This window comes from Limulus polyphemus, unplaced genomic scaffold (genome assembly GCF_000517525.1).
Source record: "Limulus polyphemus unplaced genomic scaffold, Limulus_polyphemus-2.1.2 Scaffold243, whole genome shotgun sequence".
In the NCBI taxonomy this organism is placed as follows: Eukaryota; Metazoa; Arthropoda; class Merostomata; order Xiphosura; family Limulidae; genus Limulus; species Limulus polyphemus.
Genome location: NW_013665853.1, coordinates 738,083 through 747,863, shown reverse-complemented (window position 1 = coordinate 747,863; position 9,781 = coordinate 738,083).

Here is a 9,781-nt window from a genome sequence, read left to right as displayed (position 1 = left end):
TAACAGGCTTGGCACCATTTCTTTCTTTTGAACTAAGATTTCAAGGAGGTAGGGTGTGTCATTAGTCTCCTCAAAATTTCATATTTTGTTAGACTAAAATACATCTTAGTTACTAAGCTTGATAAATTATAGAGAAATTCTATGGTATTAATGTAGTAAGTTATGATTTTTAGTTATTAAAATGTATATATAAAACCTTAAAGAAATTATTGTTTCATATCCTCCATGTGTAAATTTTTGAAAGGTTTAGCAACCTACATACAGCAGCAACCAAATACAAAGTTTGTAACTAGAAAAGATAATTGTTTGCTTTACTTCTTTAGTTACTGTTCTGTTTTAAGAAAAATTAGTTTTAGAACTTATCTCAAAATAGCATTAATCTATATATACACATGTAATGTATAATAATTGAAATGTGACTGTATTTTACACAGTCTACTAAAACACAGTCTAAACAAGTTACTCTGTACAGACCAAAGGACAATTTTATGTTATTTGATATGGTAGCATGAGTGCATGGGAGTCACGTCATTGTAACTTCTATATTGTTAGCCAGGCATGGCTGAAAGGTCAATATAATAAAAATAAATATAATGTTATGAGATTTAAGCTACATTTATGTTTTTGTGTTATAATTTGTGTTCATTCTAGAATGAAAGAGGCATAATTTATATTTATTTCCTACTTTTTTATTGTGGTTGCAAGATAAGTCAAATATACCAAACCCATACAGAGATTAATTACTGAAAATAACAGATAAAATAAAGTTTTTCTTAAGAAATGTTTCATAACTATCTCGACATTATAAAGATTTCGCATATGAAATATCAACATTTTCTGATGCATAGAAGTATTTTTAATCTTAAAATGAATATTACTTTGAATGATAGATATGCAACTTTCGAAAAGAAAAAAAAAAACATGAGAAAAACATTGTTCTATAAACCTTAAGACTTAATAAAAAAAACTATATTTTGCATATGAAAGCATTGTAATGTTTACTGATAATCTGCCATATTTCATTAACATTCGCTTACTAATTTAAAAGTTATAGCATGAAAACTATAATGAGCACAAAATGGTTATGAAGTCGGTCCCAGGGACTGATCCTATGCTGAAAGACTTAAGCTATTTTGACTAAACATTTCTATTTTCATGTTATAATTTGTAGTCATTCTAGAATGAAAAAAGCATAATTTATACTTATTTCCTAATTTTTCATTGTTGGTCAAATCGAATCAACCCATAAAAAGATACAGTAGTGAAAATAACAGATAAAATAATTATCTAGAGGTTATAAAGATTTCGCTTGTGAAATCTGAAAATGTTCTAATGAATAAAAGTACTTTTAATCTTAAAATCAAAATCACTTCACATGTTGGATAGTCATTATTCTGAAAGAAAAACTTTTACGAGAAAATATTTAATTAAAAAACATCCATACTTAATTTAAAAACCTGATATTTTGTTTATGAAAGCCTTGTAATGTTTACCAATAACCTGTAAAATTTTGTAAAGATAAGCATACATTATTAACAATCATAGTATAATTACTCTCATGGATACTTTAATGTTTACGACCTGGGTGGATTACACCCAGACACTAATGGATTAACTATTCCAAGAATTTTGTTTAGGTTAATACATCTTTAAATATCTCCTACTATTAGTGTGGTTGATGTATTATCCACTGCTTTCACTCAAACATTTTGATTAATAAATACTAATCATATTTGCAGTGATAAATGTACTTTCTAAATTTATTTTTCTTATTCTTATGCATCTTTATTGTTTTTGGGGGAACCTATCTTATGACAAACATTTGGGTTTTACAGTTCACACTTGCCACTGAACATGTAAAATACAGTAAGTTATGTTTACATTTTTGTGGCTTTCTTTCAAAAGTCTATGTTAAAACTGTGTAGTAGTTGAAACTGTAACTTCAAAAATAGTTCAAGTTTAAACTACAACAATAATCCAATATTCAATAATATGTATAAACTTGATCAATTGAATGTTTTGCTTAAGTCAAAATAACATTACAAATACATAAACAAGGCCTAATGATAAATGAAATTGAAACACAGATGTTATTCTTATCCAGTAAAGGATACCAAGTTATGGGAAGGGGTTTAGAGAATGGCTACTGGAGTGATTCTTGCAATGGTTGGGTTGGTTATTATATGGATAGGATAAAATCTCAAATTATCTTGAAAAACTTTGTTTCTTTGTATCTAGTCCTATAAAATGATGTTGGTTGAGTTGATAAAACCTTAGAATTGTAAAACTATACATACTATAACTCTGAATTTACTAAGTGCATCTTAATAAAACTTTGCAAGATAATGATTTACATGCTAAGAATAAAAATACTTTTTTCATTATACAGTTTTTTTTCAAACATAAAGGATTGCTATAATTCACCCAGTTTTCTAAGTAGGCTACCAAATATAATACATAACTCTGTTGGCTGTTCAGAGCAGCAAAACAATGATCCCACAACAACTTCTATCAAGTGAATATTCTCCTGACCAAATTAAAGTGGGTGGTTTTAAGCTTGATATAAGAGAAGTTGCTCTTTTTATTGGCTATAAAAATGTTCATCAGTCACGTAAAATTTATTGGCAAATAATTTTGAAATTCAGAAAGAAATAGAAGTGGCTTCTCCTAACAGTTGACAAATTTAATATGCTTGTAATTATGTATCATTTGTGTTTCTAATTAGTTGGAAACTGCAAATTCCAACTTAGAAGTGTACAACTTGGAGATCAGATGCATCATGTAACAGAAATTTTTTTTCATATATATATATATTACTTTTGAAATTTAAATAAAAATTTGAATTATAAACTGATTTCATACCAGGTTTATTGAAATACATTATATTAAAGTATTATAATAAAAAGGTAACAACATACACACTTTAAACTGGTTGAATGGAAAAGTTAAGCCCAAAGCTACTCAACGAGCTATCCACAATATGCCCACCACAAGTATCAAAACGTGATTTTTAGCATTATAAGCCATCAAGCTTACCGCAACCACTAAGATCTCAATATCAGGACAGTCAATATGATAAAAATTTGAAATTTGTAAAAAGACAGTTTTATCTTTCTAACACTAACAGGGTGAATGATTTATCAAATGAGTTACCAGAATTGGTAATACTGTCATTACAAGTAAAACTAGAAGCCAGCATATTTACAAAAGTTTAAAAGGTAATAAACAATTTCCTAAAATTAAAAACTAATGGGTGGATTTAATTTTCTCAACAGTGGATGTGCAACGACAGCCTTTAAGGGCTATATGGTAACTTATTGTTGTCCTTAAAAATATATATGTAAATAATCATGTTTAGCCTAAGGCGATACTGCCATCAAAGCCAGAAATAAGAATATACAAGTGAAAGCAATCAAGAATATGTTACAATATGTCAACCATGCTACATCTTTCATATCCAGTGCTAATGACGTTCTGTTCATACCAAGGCTCACCAGGCTGGTTTGGATACGATAGTGTGGTTTAGGCACTATTTATACAATTCTTTTTTCATGAACAAAAACTATTAGTATTATAATATTTTATTGAACACTAATTATTTATTTCAATTTACTTTCACTCAGAAGAACTGGCAAACCAGCAAGCTAGTCTTCTTGCTTCTGGAGACAGTATAAAATGCTTACTGTATAAAAAAAAATAAAAAGTAAAAATTAACCCCCCCTTAACATGGCTTAATGTGCTTAAAAGTTACATTCGAACATTCACGTGGAAACTGCACATATCAAAAGAAGCAATTCCCACTCCTATGTGAAAAAGTCTGGCCAATTTTTTTAACGAAAAAAAATACAAAAATCTTGTTACACCATCCATATGTGATGTAATCAATTTAATGTGGAAAACACAGCATTAATGATAAGACATTTTATTGTTTAAGCATTTTTTACATTGATTGATTTAGCGTTTTAAACAGCCCCGTTAATAAAATTAATACTAATAGTAATAGAGCCGGTAAAGAAAACACAGAGACAACGTGTGAAACTGTATTAGTAATTTTTATAACTTAGTACGAGAGAAAGCAAAGAAAAAATATGTTATAATACGTCAAAGACACTACATGAGTACATATGTCATATCTATAAATAATAAAGTATAATCTAGTGCCAACGAGAAATGGTTAAGCTACGTGTCGTACCTTGCTTCAGGCTCAACTAAGCCTAATCTACGGCGTGGCTGAATTGTGCTATATTCTATACTGAAGCAATATATATTTCAAAGTACAATAAATGAATAAAACATACCGAGTTTGTTTTTTTCCTAAATGCTTCAGCCAATTCTTGATTTTGTTCCTTCAAGTAGGCATATACAACAGATGCAACACCACGTTCCTGTACTTTAGCCATCTCCACTATCGGTAAAAATAAAAGGACTCAATTTCACATCACTACATGTGATAACCATGAAATGATATTATCTCTAAACGTCTGTGGCAGAGGTCAGAACTAACTGAGGAAAATACAACAAAATATAAATATATATATATATACATATATTTATAGTTATAGTTATTATTCATAATATTAAGAAAATGAATATTTGTTTTGTTTTGCAAATGATATGATGAAAAAAGCTAGGAAACATTATTTGCTCTAGAACAATATAATTGTACAATTATATTACCATGCAACATTTCTGGGGGTTAAGCATGTCCATCCATCATCAGAAATAAAAAATAAACAATTTAAATATCGTAATAATTGTCATCAAATATAAATACAAAATTGTGTCATTTGAGCTAGAGTTTATGGAACTTTTCTCAAAACGAGGATTGTTTGAAATATAAGAATTAAGAAACGTACCTAATCCTGTGTGACTTTAGAGCTTTAAACAAAACTTTTGGAACAAAAAAAAATGACAGGAGTTTTGTAGTGCCTTTCCGCTCAGTTCTCAACTCCATTTTTTGTCAATAAATCTATAATCAACTAACCAGCATAAGTATTAATTGGTTATTCTTTATATATATATATATATGAGCTAAAATTGGAGTTTCAGTGAGCTGGCTGTAAACCTGCACCAGAAAGCAAATGTAATTAATGCCTTACAACAGACTTGGATTGACACAATATCGACTTTTCCAAACAGGACACATGCTTGACAAGTCATCACGTGGCAAAGTTGAAAACATATGTATGCCCACAACAAACACCGTACTTGAATATATTTGACAAGGGGACCTGAGTATTTTTCAAACTTCTGAAAAACTTCTGCTTCTCTCCAACTAAAAAAGAAATTCTACACCAATTCGCATCGCTTGTTCAACGAATCTTCTCCAGTTTTGTTTCTTTTCACCTGTTCAATAGAAACAGTAGTTTTTAGATGTTTTAAACAACATGCTATTTAGCTAAAAATTACATTTAGCTCTGAAGAAACAATAACACACTAAATGCTTCCAGAGCCAGGGTAGCACGTACAAGCACTGGACCAAGAAATAAATGTATCAAGCTCAGCAATCCCGATAAAGTTTGTAATGCAACAGCCAGAGTGACTTTCATGTAATGATGTCAGTCAAGTACCCTGTTGGTCAAAAAGTTAAGAAACAAACACAAAAGAACAGATTTCTCGAAAAGCCCTGGAAGGAATGACATGAAAACTGGGAAATAAGTGAGCTGTTAAATGATTTGTAGATACACATAGAAAGGGAAATTATTAGTTTTTTCTCCAGTTAATTATGATTATCAGTAATACAAAAAAGGAGAATCAAATGGAATTAGTAAAACGTATCTAAGAAGGGATGTGATCGCCACTTAGAGCAATTCACACTTCAAAATGTCTTTTATGTTGCAAATGTGGTTATCGAACAAGCTGGAAGGAAAAAATTTCACTCTTGTACAATGGCACATCTGAGCTCTTGGAGGACTCTTCAAGATTGTCGATAACTGAAAACCTGTCTCTGTAGAGTATCCCAAACATAGTATATAGGGTTCAGATTCTGGTCTATACAGGTGATACATTTTCTTTACAGCTCTATGTGGGTGCACGTTATCATCCAATAAATCAATGCCAAAGGAACTCTGAAAAGATGAATATACAATAGTGTAAGTATGCACTCGCAACTGAAGGGGGCCTGCATTAGCCAGAATTGTAACTACTATTATTGAGAAATATAGGTAAGGGCCCAATTAATTTTTATACAGGGATCCCATATTTTGCAGTTACGCAACTGCAAATTTACAGTGGGAGGATTTTACCTCTATATCACAGACCAGTCAAGGACCTGCCTTCAACAGACATTGAAGCCTGTGTAGCCATTGATTATCATGCCTGCCTGCCCAAACAAAAATATTGTAATCTCTGTAATTGTGTTTGAGGGATGATAGTGAGTTCCCTGCTCTCTCCAAATGAATCTTCATAGACAATCAATCTTCAGGCAGAAACTTGACTCACTTGTGAAGATAAATTGGACCAACTGTCATCCTCTCATTCTACGTAATGGCCAGGATAAACAGACCTGTCTCTGGAAAGACATTAGTAGGACACAAGCCACTAGATGTTTGTCATACAGACCCTTCTCATGAATCCTTCTGGTCATGGCGCGTCTTCATACATATCTTCATTTAGCTGCGGATAGCTTTCATACGAGTTGGCCATCATTAATGGCTCTAGTTAGAGCCAGATAAGGGTAGTCTTGGATTTTGTGGTTACAGGATGGTCTTGGACACATCTTCGTGCAACATATTTGTCTCCAGAGCTTGGATACTACAAACAACATTTAACTTACTTACAAACTTAGTCTGAATTTGCCAAGCTTCCACCCATCCTGTTACTCTCTACTTCACATTGTCATCTAAACTGTGCCTTCTTGGCATTTCTGACAATGGATCTTCGTGTGATACTCTAAAAGCAAGCAAATAACGTATATAGAGAAAGCAGGATCTGAGCACTTTTTTCGTAGTGTGCATAATTAACATATTTGCAAACTACGCAGAAGTTCTCTATAGCTTTGCATGCAACTCTGTTGTTATTTATCTACATTGTTTTTAAGCTGGTGGTTCTCAAACAACAATTGGTTCCTTAACTTTTAGACACCAGTAATTATAAGTATTTGTAAAACACGTATTCCAAATATGGTAAGCAGTGAATCATTATGAACTCTGACAGCAAAAACATACAAACAAACAAACGAAATTAATAAGATTTTATTCATATGATCAGTATTCACTTAACTAGCTGACTTATGTATTCGGGATTGAAATTTGAAACTTATTGCTGTAGTAGAGACCAGAATTTTCACAATCCTTAGATTACCTACATCAATGCCCCCGAGTGGCACAGCGATATGTCTGCGGATTTACAACGCTAGAATCCGGGTTTCGATACCCGTGGTGGGCAGAGCACAGATAGCCCATTGTGTAGCTTTGTGCTTAATTACAAACAAACCTACATCAATAATCATTTCCAATACACATATTATAGGGAAGATTGACCACCAACTTATACTGTTTTATACAAGTTTTGTGCAACACCTTGGAATGAGTATAGCCTCTATCTCTCCAGGAGAGTATGACACAGGAACAGTTCCAAACAAATATATGCCCTATAGAATACTCATTCTCAAATGTAATATTTGTCTCAGGTATAGACTATAGGATTAGTGCAAGGATCGAATTCGAACCTTCCACACTAAGGTTGCAAAGGATGTAATAATTGCATGCAGAGCAATGAGAACACTTGGAAGAAAATATAAAATAATTGCTAAAAAAAAGTCATATTATTTACTAGGGTAAAAATATGTCATTTTCACACATCGCTCCTGGACCAATTTTGTACATTCAATCTAAAATTATACTGTCTCGTTATTACTGCAAAATTTACTTATATGTCTCTCATACTCCATAAAAAAAAACAAGTGCTAATAGGTGCAAAATAACAAGAACACCATGGGTTAGACGATAAACAAATAAGAAAAAGGTAAGTGCGCTGTCATAATATGTAAATTCATTCACAAAACAATATTACCCTTTTCTATAGACAACAGAGCCTTAAGAACAGTGAATAATACGCTGGATACAACATTTAATTTATCCAGATGATGTTTTACTATAAAGAAAAAGCCTGGAATCGTTGAACTCAACGAAACAATTATTCAAACCCCTTGTTTGAAAATCACTGTGGTCAGTGACAATCACAAAAACAGAACCAACACGGTTTGTTTGTTTTAGAATTTTCGTGCACAGCTATATGAGGTCTACCTGTGTATAACCATCCCTAATAGAACAGAGCAGCAGTTCTCAATCTGTAGTCTGAAGATTCTTTTCAAGTGGTCCATGAAAAGGTTGCATAATTACAAAAAAGGAAGCAGTAGCATAGTGTATAGATTCATTGTGGTCTATTGAGATAAAGCAATTCAAATAGCACACGAACAAAAAAGTTTAAGAACCACTGGTATAGAGGAAAGCCAGATAATCAATAGTACTCAACACAAACCCTTGTACTATTTTTAGTTCATCGAGTTGTTGGATTTGATCATCATTCTGATAGTGCAAATTCAAAGTACAGAGTACGTTTTCGTGGCATCTGGATGCAAACCATGACTCCTCAAATCTATAGCCTGGTCATGCCCTTTAATCGCTTACCCATGCCTCAGTTCGTTAGTTAATTTTCCGTAAAAATTATATCCGAAGAAACATAACGATATAAGTCCTTTCTTAAATAAAACTGGTTTATTCTTTCTGAATACAACTTTGCAATACACTTAATTTCAACAGTCGCGGTATAACCAACGCTATAACTCACAACGAACGTCTCACGTGCTCAACAATATTCTCTGTCCGCATACATTCAATTACTCATTACATTATTGTCGTCACGTTGTGACCGTCTTGTATATAAAAGAATACCGAGATCTAGTAAACTCCCGATATTTCAGGAAGGGTCGTGAACGTTCGAGAAACTTGTGGCGTGATACTAGCGTCACGTGACCTCCGATGTCGTAACATTATGCTTTTATTGTAGTTTCATTGATGCAGCTGAAATTAAAGAGTTTAAAATTCTACTGGTTTCACGGCTTTAGGAACTTTGGAAAATTTTGTTAAATTTTTTATCCTTTTTTTATAGTTTTTCTTCATTTCGGTGTATTGTGCTCATTACATATAAAAAAAATGTCCCGGCATGGCCAGGTGGTTAAGGCACTCGACTCGCAATCTGAGGGCCGCGGGTTCGAATTCCTGTCACACCAAACATATAAAACATCTAATGTGGATCGGGTGTAGTACTTAATCGAACAGAAATAAATTATTCTGTAATTGAAAGCTGTTATCTAACGGTTGTACAGACTGTTGAACATTTCCAAACTTACCTCGAGGGTGGGCTAGACGTAACAAATTGGTGTCAGAGAGTGGGACGAAAAACAAAAGAAAAAAATGGAAACGAGAGGCGGCAAATCAAACTACAGCTTAGCAGATTTGATGGCAGCAACACAAGAACAGCAAAAGAAACAAGAAGAGAGACAACAGCAGTTGCAAGAAAACCTGCAACAGTGGCAGCTGGAACAAAAAAAGAAACAAGAAGAACGAGGAAAGAAACAAGAAGAGAGATTACAGCAGTTGTTGGAGGAAAAAGAAAAGAAACAAGAAAGGTATCCAGAAAGGTAGTTGGAACTGTGGAGAGCAAGGACATATGAGGAGCCAGTGTAAGAAGAATACCACCAATAAGTCAGGTTCAAGGAGACCAGTAGTGGTTGGTGTTGAGGGACACTCACCAACCCCATCATGAAAGTCCCAACAGC